Genomic DNA, 11,243 nt, shown 5'->3' with positions numbered 1-11,243 from the left:
CAGTTGTTTTTTAAGCTGTTGCCAAGAAGGGTGTGCAATGTCGTAATTTGTGTGCGTGTCTCTGCAGTTGGTGCACAGCCCACCACCATTGGAAACAAATGCATCCTGTCTGCTGAGTACCCCAGCTCAACCAGGTATCGTATCGGGTTATTTGCATTCAGAAAAAAGAAAAAAAACAGCCATCAGGTTGCACTTTGTGTCATTTATTCCTTAAAAATAATCTCAAACACTTTTGAAGTTTTCTTTTGCAGGCCTAAAATTCTCTTTGTTTTCTCATTTCAACGCTTTCTCAAGATCGTATTGAAAATATGTTGATGAGGAAACATTGGCTCCAAAGACGAATACATTTTTTAAGAGAACGTGTCTCTGGTCACTGTGCAATTTCCCGTCGATGAGATAGTTTTCTCCATTTTTGTTCAACCCCGTCCCAAAGACTGCAGCATCAGTGAAAAGAACCACTCCACTGTGGCAAAACCCAACTTTGAACTTAAACCGGCAGCCCTGATTCACGACTGTTCATTTGAAGGTACCGTTCATTTCTTACACCCACTCGTACACTCTCTATTGGTTTTTATTCTTTGTTACGGGAATAACCTTTTTTTTGTTTGTTTTTGTATACAAGATCGAGGCTCGGGAAAGAAACCAACAAAATCACAAAAAAAAACTGACACACAAAACATACAATAAAGGGAGCGGGAGACAAAATGGGCAGAAAGAGGGAAGCACACAAGTACAACAGCAGAGAAAAGCGACAACGGAAGATCAACTCCGTCGGAGGGTGGGGGCTTGGGGGGGAGGAAGCATGGAAAGGTGGGGGTGGGGGGTGGGAAAGGTATAAAACACATGGACACTGCTAGAACTTCCAGGAAAGAAAGAAGTCGGTATTTCAAAAAAAAGTGGATCTGGGGTGAATTGACGGGGGTAGAAGAGATCAAGGTTTTGGATGGGGGAAGATAAGAGAGGGTGGTGAACAGCTGTTTTAAAGACATGGAGGGAGGAGTGGAATTGAACAGAGTGAGGGAGTTTGTTCCAGAGGTGGGAGTAAAGAGGAATAAAGGAGTGAAGGTGAGAAGAGAGTCTAGATTTTGGCAGTTTAACCATAAGAGGGTTGCTGGCAGATCTTGTGCGACCTGCAGGAATATTTGGGGGACAGAGCACAGAGAGGGCTGGGGGAGCAAGGCCAGATAGGAGTCGGCAGAAGACAGAAAGACCACCAACCTGCCTGCGGTGAGTGAATGAAAGGTCCTCGGAGTCAGCTTCATCGCGGGAGATTCCAATGATTCTGAAAGCTTTGGTTTCAACAGCGTGAAGCCGAGCTGAATGTGAGGCAGGAGCACCAGCCCAGAGGGGAGAACAGTATTCCATTGAGCTGCGGATGAAAGCGTTGTATGTGGTGAGGAGCTCAGGTGTGCCAAGGAAGGACTTCACACGATAAAAAGCCAATCATGTGTGTTTGTGGTTTTTAATATTTTACCAGCATGGCTCTGCCGCTGTTAGACTTTGTCTCGTTTCACAGTAACTGCAGACTGCGATGCAATTACATACGTTGATGTTTAAAGTTTCTGTTACATCTTATGGTCAGATGTGTGAGCCACACATGGACAGATGTCAGATGTCAAATGTCAGATGTGGTCAGATGTGTCAGATGATGTTAGATGTGTGATTAACGAGCTTTTTAAAAATGCATCATTGATTCTTATTTGGAGCGGAAAACATTTATTTCCCCATTTGCATCATCCTGAGTTTAAAGCCTGTTGGTTTTCATTGTTTTATCCTCTACGATAATACGTGCATATCTTGTTTAGAGCTTCAGTCAGCTAACACCATGCAGTTTTGGTATACCGTCCACCAATCCATTCACGAGCAATTTTTGCAGAGCAGCTGAGGCCATCTATTTTCCACATCCGTATGGAGTGGGGCTAGAATTATGAGGTTGCAATAAATAGGAGATGTACTGTTCATAAGGGAACATAAGGTAGGGGAGAGTGTAGAGCAGATGGGTATCTTCTCTGATATGCAGCACGTTGCTGCGGGTTACATCATTCCTGTAGGTTGGGACAGGCATTTGTAATTTGTTCGGGGTGCCGATGATAACGCAAACCTACTCTTCATTGTAAGACACCGTGGGATATTTGCTCAGCATGGCTTTTATATTTACAGCATGGCTCTTAGATGTTCTGATGTACATCAAAGATATTGCAAACAATGGGGTTCAAAAGTTAACTTCCTGATCTTTTCCTCCAACCTATCCCAAAGCGATGAAATGGTACCAGTGGCGGCGTCAGGAAAACGAGGTGAGATATCCATCCGAACGACTCTGCCATAATTATCCCGTCCTCCAGGTAGCGGGAGATGGGTTTTGCGTGTGTGTGCAGGTTTGCTTGTGCCTCCTGGTTATAACTTTGCTGAAACCATAAATTGAGCTTTTGTCATCAAATTTTCAAAAAGCCTTTATTGTGAGATTATGGACAACACTCATTAAAAATAGGAGCACGGGTCCTGAAACTCACATCCATCAGCAGCAACTGTCAATGACGTCATCAAGTTTTGCTGCTGATGCAATGCCCTCTGAAGGTCAGGGCAGGTATTCTTTGCGTTTTAGGTCTGATTTCAACCAGTTAATGAGCGCAGAAGTTGATGCTGTCAATGCACCTTCGCTAAGCATCAGATATGAAGCATGTTGCCATGTTTCATCAAAATCATATCTTTGGTTCCCCGAAAATGACTGAAGTGTTTACAGACTCTCTGACTTTTGACTTTGGCTTTCACTCACTCTCTGGCTGACTGACTTACCAATGGACTCTGCTCAATCACATAAGCTCACCGGACTGAAGTCCAGGTGAGCTAATTATGTTGCAGTTTTCCTCCGTGGCATGAAGTGAAAAGTGGGGTTAAGCAATTTGTTCAGTTTGTCTGTCTGTCCACAACGTCGGTTTATGATCGAGGAACAAGTTAATCCCAATCGAACATTATATTTTGAACACGAGTTGCAACATGAATAAGAAACTGAACATGTAATTTAACAGTACTTCGGCTCCGAATTTGTCTTGATCGCTCGTGTGCCGAGTGGAGTGAGATCATATTGTCACTCTGCCTGTCTGGCAGTCAAATAGAATTGAAAAGAATTGAATCATCAAACTTACTGTTTTTGAGGATGTCAGAAAGGACACAAACAAGCACAAATAACTAATTAACTCATGACATAACTAATATAATATAATAACTAATATATAATGTAATAACTAATGATCATAATATTACTCATAATAATATATAATATAATAACTAATATAACTAATAACAAATAACTAACGTGTTAACTAAGGTGGTGTGAAAGACGCTGCATCAACGGTGTTAAACTTCCAAAAAAACTACAACTTTTAAAATCTTTTTTATCTTTTTAAAAACTTTTACTTTGTTTCAATTGAAAATATATATTTGAACACTGGAGAACACAAATCGCCCTTTTTGCCACTTTCAAAAACCTTTCCTTTAGCAGTAATTGGACAAAATATTACAGCATTTTACATCATCTTGACCAATCCAATTTGCCGCTTCCAGCCCATGTCCATGTCCTTTTTTTCTCAAGAAAGCATGGGGAAAGTATTCTATAAACTCTCCAGTTGTTTTTTAAGCTGTTGTTTTCATATAGTTTCGTTCGAGTACAAATCAGATGCGGATGGGCTTTTCATTTTAAGATACATTTTTAGTTTTTTGCACTTTTATTACTTGAGCTGTAACAAAATGAAGTTCGTCCTGTTAGCCAGTTCGTCTTGTTTGTTTCAGAATGTTTCATGTTCATTTCTATTCATCTTCACACCTTTTCACCGAAAGGACTATTGTAATCGGTCTGGATGTCAATGAGTGTGTCCACGCACAGATCTACCTTGATATAGATCGTTTACTCTCAGCCGTTCCTGAAGGGATGAGAGAGTCTATTGTAGTCTATCTGTCAGTCAGTGAGTGTCACTTCGTACAGAGATTTACTTTTGAAATAATAATTAATTATATCGTATAATTATCTAGTGGTTAGTGTTATCTATCGTATATTATGATATCGTATATTATCGATATCGTGTCGACAGAATTATCTATCGCATAATTATCTCTAAGCTTGGTGTTGCCTTATCGGTTCGGGTGCAGGCTTGGGATCATGGGATCCTGGATTCGAATCCCGATCTGTCGCTGAATTAACGTCAGGGGGGTTGACTCAGCCTGTCATCCTTCCGAGGTCGGCAAATTGAGTACCAGCTTGCTGGGATGAATGATCACGGTGTGTACCCCGATTTAGAATAGGTACACCATATACCTGCGCATCGTAAGAGGCGACTAAGGGTTGGCGTCAGGAAGGGCATCCTGCCATAAAAAAACATTGCCTCAAACAGGGAACCATGAGGTCATGGGGCCCGCAAGGCTAACCCCCGCTCTCGCGGGGGAAAATGGCGTCAAAACGATCATTCATTCATATTTCATTCAATTATCTATGATTATATGATATAACTAGCACAGCACCTGGTAGCGAGCATACCTCCGCCTGGTGAACAGTTTACGTTTTGTATCCCACTGATAGGCCGGATCTGGATTCGGACCTGAACCAAAATCTAATCGGCTTGTTCTTGTCACCTAACCAACTCGTTCCTCCAAGTTTATTCATAACTCGTCCATAACTTTTTTAAATATCAGGTTATATATCAGTTTTAGCCCGATCTATCAATGGTGAAGCATCACTTAGAAAAATTAAATAATTTTCATATCCGAATCCATTTTCAGATATTCACCAAAATGGAATCGATTAGTCCTCGTCACACACACAACCTGTCTACCAAGGTTCGTCCAAATCCGTCGATAACTTTTTGAGATATCCTGCTATGTATCATTTTTGGCCCAATCTCCCAATGGTGAAGAATCACATAAAAAATTGTAGTAGCCGGATCCGAATCTTCACCAAAATCTAATCATTTCATCCTTGTCACATACGCTACCTCTCTGCCAGATTTCGTCCGAATCCGGCCACAACGTTTTTTGAGATACTTGTTCACAAACAGACAGACAGACAGAGGTGAAAACATAACCTCCATCAACCTTTGGTCGCGGAGGTAATAATATTTCCCCGTCTCCCTCACCTCTTTTTGTCTGTTAGTTGCCGGTTAGTTTGTTCCTTTCCTGTTTCGTCCCCGCTTTTCCCCTTCCCATTCTAGCTGTGTTCCATTCAGTTTGTCTACAAAATTGTACATACTTTTCTGCAAGTGCATGATGGTCTGTGGACCAATATACAATATAAATCAATGTAGATTTTTTTTTAAATAGGGGCAATACCCCCATGGCACTCACCTGGTAGAAAAAGACAGTATTCTACACTGACTAAAGGTATTTTAAACAGTATCACAGTATTTTAAGCCAATTTCAATGGTTGCTTGGAGACAGGGCAGCATGTACAATCATATACTAAAGTAATCATAAGACTTCAAACAAGCAAACAAAAAAAAATACCTATTTTAGGGGGTTAACCCTCCCTCCCCTCCTTCCCTCCATGACTACCTTAGGGCCTGATTTTTTTTTTTTAATTCCGTGAACAAGCTTTGATACATCACGGGTGATGAAGGTTGTGATCAAGTTTCATCGAAATAGTATGTGTAGTTTCAGAGGAAAAAGCAAATTCCTATTTTAGGGGATGGAGGGGTCAAACTTGGTTCCACTTTGATCACGGTAGTCCCCCGAAGACCTCGACAAACTTGAGTTGCAGCATCCGAAATATCATTTGTGCCAAGTTTCGTCACAATCACAACAGCAGTTTTGGAGAAGAAGTTGCAAGTGTTTACGGACTGACGGATGGACGACCGCCATCGCATAGGCTGACCGGAACTACGTTCCAGATGAGCTAAAAAAAAAAAACATGCCAAGAAAGTTGTGCAGTGTCGTGAGTTGTGTGCGTGTCTTTGCAGTTGGTGCACAGCCCACCACCTTTGGAAACGGATGCACCCTGTCTGCTGAGTACCCCAGCTCAACCAGGTATCGTATCGAGTTATTTGCATTCAGAAAAAAAGGAAAAAACAGCCATCAGGTTGCACTTTATATCATTTATTCCTTAAAAATAATCTCAAACCCTTTTGACGTTTTCTTTTGCGGGCCTAAAATTTCTCTTTGTTTTCTCATTTCAACGCTTTCTCAAGATCGTGTTGAAAATATGTTGATGAGGAAACATTGGCTCCAAAGACGAATACATTTTTGAAGAGAATGTGTCTCTGGTCGCTGTGCAATTTCTCGTCGATGACATAGTTTTCTCCATTTTTGTTCAACCCCGTCCCAAAGACTGCAACATCGGTGTTATGAACCACTCCACTCTGGCAAAATCCAACTTTAAACTCAAACCGGCAGCCCTGATCCACAACTGTTCATCTGGAGGTACCGTTCATTTCTTACACCCACTTGTACACTCTCTATTGATTTCTATTCTTTCTTTCGTGAATGACATTATCACAATTTTTATTCTTAATTTATCTAAGGCTTACATGGAGGAGTTCGTATTACACATATTTCACTGGTGTGCACACTCATTTTAAGCTGTCTAGCCTGGGTTTGAATTTTTTTCTTTCTTGGTATACAAGATTGAGGCTCGTGTAAGAGCTAACATTAATGACAAAAAAAAGAAACGGACACATACAGTCATGTGAAAAAGTAAGTACACCCCATGTACAGTTTTGGCTTTTTCAACATATTTCAACATACTGCTATTTGATCTTCATTTCAACAATATTGATAGATAAAGGTGATATAATATAACAAATATCATGAAACATTTACATTTTGTCGTCCATTGTATAATTTAAATAAACATAAATGCAAATTTCGCATCTGGAAAAAGTAAGTACCTTTGTACCCCCTTGGCTCTAATAGGTGGTATTGCCCCCTTTGGCAGAAACAACCTCAAGTAGGCGTTTCTTATAACTGTCTCCCAGTCTCTGACATTGACTCGGATAAATTTTTGCCCACTCCTCCATGCACAATTCTTTCAGCTGTGCGATGTTTGAGGGGTTTCTTGCATGCACAGCTCGTTTCAAATCCCCCCACAACATATCGATGGGATTTAGATCCGGGCTTTGACTTGGCCATTCCAGAACCCTCCATTTCTTTCTTTTCAGCCATTCCTTGGTGGATTTACTGGTATGCTTAGGGTCATTGTCATGTTGCAAGGTCCACCTTTGGTTGAGCTTCAACTTTACAAAAGATGGCCTCACATTATCCTGAAGCACCCTCTGGTACAATGAAGAATTCATAGTGGATTCTATGATGGTGAGCTGCCCAGACCCTGATGCAGCAAAGCTGCTCCAAACCATAATATTTCCACCACCATGCTTTACAGTTGGTATCAGGTTCTTGTGGTCAAATGCTGTCTTTGGTTTTCGCCAAACATGTCTTCTGGTACTGTGGCCAAATAGCTCCACCTTTGACTCATCTGTCCAGAGCACATTGTTCCAGAAGTGCTGGTCTTTGCCTAGGTGTTCATTGGCAAACTCTAGTCTTGCCCTGATGTTCTTTCTGGACAGCAAAGGGTTCCTCCTGGCACACCTCCCATGTAGATCAAATTTGTGCAGCCTCCTTCTAATGGTAGACTCGTGCACTTTGACATCAACAGTGGCAAAAGCTACCTGTAGGTCCCGTGATGACATTCTGGGGTTCTTCGAGACTTCTTTCAGCATCTTGCGGTCTGCTCTCGGGCTGAATTTGCTGGGGCGGCCTGGCCTGAACAAGTTGGCAGTTGTTTGGAATCTTCTCCACTTGTCGATGATCTTCCGGACAGTCGAACGATTGATTTCAAATTGTTTGGAGATCTTTTTAAATCCCTTCCCAGACTCGTAGGAATATATAACCTTCTTTCTGAAGGCCTCAGAGAGCTCTTTTGATCTAGGCATGGTGATGCCGCACACTTCAACAACAAAGAGCAAACCAAACTAAATGTCTGAGGTTTAAATAAGACAGGTTCCTCCAAGATCCTCTCTAACGATGTTCTAATCATTTGCACCTGAGCTGGTGCACCTGATTCTAATTTTAGGTATTTGAAGTCGTGATAAATGTAGGGGTGTACTTACTTTTTCCACATGCGAAATTTGCATTCATGTTTATTTAAATCATACAATGGACTACAAAATGTAAATGTTTCATGATATTTGTTATATTATATCACCTTTATCTATCAATATTGTAGAAATGAAGATCAAATAGCTGTATGTTGAAATGTGTTGAAAAAGTCAAAACTTTACATGGGGTCTACTTACTTTTTTATGTGACTGTAAGACGAAATAAAGGGAGTGGGAGACAAGATGGGGAAAGACGGGGAAGCACACAAGTACAACATTTGAGAGCAGGGACATCGGGAGATCTGTGGGAGGGAGAGGGCTTGGAGAGAGGAGGCATGGGAAGGGGGTGGAGTGTGAAACACACATGGACAGAGCTCGGACTTGCAGGAAAGAAGTTTGTATTTCATTAAAGTGGATCTGGGGTGAATTAACTGGGGTAGAAAAGATCAAGGTTTTGGATGGGGGAAGATAAGAGATGGTGGTGAACAGCTGTTTTGAAGACCTGGAGGGAGGAGTGGGATTGAAGAGAGTGAGGGAGTTTGTTCCAGAGGTGGGAGAAAAGAGCAATGAAAGAGTGAAGTTGAGCAGAGAGTCTTGATTTTGGCAGTTTCACCAGAAGAGGGTTGCTGGCAGATCTTGTGCGACCTGGAGGAGTATTTTGGGGGACAGAGCACAGACAGGGCTGGGGTGGGGGGGGGGGGCTCGGCCAGATAGGAGTCGGTAGAAGACAGAAAGACCACCAATTTCGACCCAGCTATGAAATGGCATTTTGGCGTTTCATGGGCAGGACGATACATCAATGTGTGTGCCGGCCCTTGGATGGACATTGAACTGGCATCACATCTGCCACCATTTATTGGTTGACATTGAAGATCCCGCAGTGTCCTTCGCGAAGAGTAGGCGAGCTATTGCACCCTCAGGCAATGATGCTGCCCTGCAGCCTTGGGTTGCATACAAACGAAGATCACTGGGAGGATGGAGAGATCGGTGTTTTTGCCTTGGATGACATTACAGGGGTGAGTGTGAAAAATAAAAAATGCATTTGGGATTTGGCCCCCCGCTCAAAGGATCACGAGCGATGTTCTTGGATGGGAACACCACACACATCGGTTTATCTGGATTATTTTGAACATTATGCTATTCGGCAAGTCACAATGTATGCTGAAAGGGTTGTCTGCTTTTTGAGTTGTTCCACTCATACATACATAATTAGATCACATGACTGTGTGTAGATGACCTCATAAGGGACATTTGCACAATTCTTTACAGAATATTTCACCTTTAAAACACTGGAATGCAGATAAATGTTTTTTTTCTTAAAGCAAAACATTGTCTGATTTTTGCATTACAAATGTGTTGTTTAGTCATGCGGTGCATGCCCGTCTGCTAGACAAGATATAGCTGGCTATTGCTCTTCTTTTAAGTGGTTATTTTACCTCAACTCACCCCTGCAAACAGGTGGTCGTCATCCGATGAGAGCAAATAAAAACATCCAGCAAGATGACTCTGGGTCCATCATGCCTGTGCCACTAAAATTGGTGGATTACTTTGTACGTACTTACATCATCTTTGCCATCCACTTTGCCTTCACTCATTCCATACCTGCCTGACTCAAAGGAACCAAGCAAACCGATTACTGTGCAAACCAGACCGCTCTACGTACATACACTGCATTCTTATATTTATGATGTACATGATGGTGATTTTTTTTTACTAATCCAAACTCTGATCTCCATCCATCATTATTTCCACCATGATCCCCACAACCTCTAAAGGCACATCCATCCTCCATCTACATGCAGCGCGTATCATCTTTGACCTTTCCTAGAAGCCCATGGTATTCACTGATCCAACGCTCACGACAGCAAGTGATGCTGCCAACGTGGCTGTTTCTGTACCAACTGTGACGTCCGACCGCAGAACTACATCACATCATGTCTTTCGCCGACTTCTACTCCACTTTCCTTACATTATTTGGTCTGTGACACTTACTAGGTTCTCCTCCTTCATCATCACACATGCCCACACGGCCACATCACCTCAACCTTTTCCTCATCCCTTCTATCATTCATTGTATAATAGGGAAAGATGATATGATTGATGGTTGGGATTACTCAAAGATAATCACTGCTATGATTTCTGGAGGAATGTTGACTCTACACTTTTTTGATACCTCACCAAACTGGCATACAGTTCCTCTGCAGTGGCAGCTGTAATCATAAGGTTATCTGCAAACAACAATTCCAATGGCAAGCCTCTTCTTGCATGTGCATACAGTACATGGATTACTTCAATAAAGAGTACAGCAGATAGATGACAAAATTGTGCCTTTGATGATAAAACCAAGCCACTTGGCATGATGTAAGGAATATTAAATATATCCCGAGGGAATATTGTTGGCTATTGGGCCATTGCACATTTGTCCTGTGGCAGCCATTGCGGTGAAACTGATTGAAGCCATAAACATAATGACACAAGCAATCCTGCTTCAAACTGCATACATCACGTTTATTCGATCTGAAAAATACCAAACAAAAAAGGCATTTTACATTAGGTCATGAAACATTAGGTGATGAAACTTCTATTGACGTTAGGTCATGAAACATATATCTTGACGATCATCATGACTTCGACAAATCATTAATTGCACAAATCGATCATCCATCTTACTATAATTCACCAAATGTCCGTCCGTCTGTCTGTCTGTCCGTCCGCTCCCAGGTACCGCAAAAACGGCTGAACCGATCGCAACGATACACCTCCATGCCCGTGGGATTCCCACGTGTGACCCCACCAGTATTCATAATACAATGTCCAACACAGTACAACGTTCATTATAAGAAACAACATTGATGCACAATGTCCACCATTTGTCCATAAAAGCATCACTTTTCCATTCATAAACTCACTTCTTTGGAAGGATGCTGGTAGGCCTATCTCTCGGTTTAGCAAACAAAAGCAGTTTAAGATGAACACTCTCTAAACTACATGGTCCAATTTCCTTCAAACTCTGCAAGCACTGTCTCCACAGATGACATATTTTTCTGGTCTACCCACCGAGTTAGAGACATCACGACTTTGAGATTGTTCCACACTCGTGTACACGTGGTCACATGACGTTGTTTGACGTGGTCATCTGAGCAGCATATCGTTTGGGCACAGATACAC

At 41.9% G+C, this 11,243-nt stretch overlaps 1 long non-coding RNA gene across 1 annotated transcript; it reads left to right on the top strand.

Moving 5' to 3' along the window:
- The first annotated feature begins 5,942 nt into the window (after positions 1-5,942).
- LOC144889775 (uncharacterized) lies at positions 5,943-9,661 on the top strand. Its single transcript, XR_013622061.1, has 3 exons — positions 5,943-6,009; positions 6,310-6,402; positions 9,534-9,661. It is a non-coding gene; the product is annotated as an uncharacterized LOC144889775 (long non-coding RNA).
- Positions 9,662-11,243: the final 1,582 nt, after the last annotated feature.

Source organism: Myxine glutinosa, chromosome 1 (genome assembly GCF_964187855.1).
Source record: "Myxine glutinosa chromosome 1, kmMyxGlut1.1, whole genome shotgun sequence".
Classification (NCBI taxonomy): Eukaryota; Metazoa; Chordata; class Myxini; order Myxiniformes; family Myxinidae; genus Myxine; species Myxine glutinosa.
This window is presented reverse-complemented; position numbering and strand designations above follow the sequence as displayed.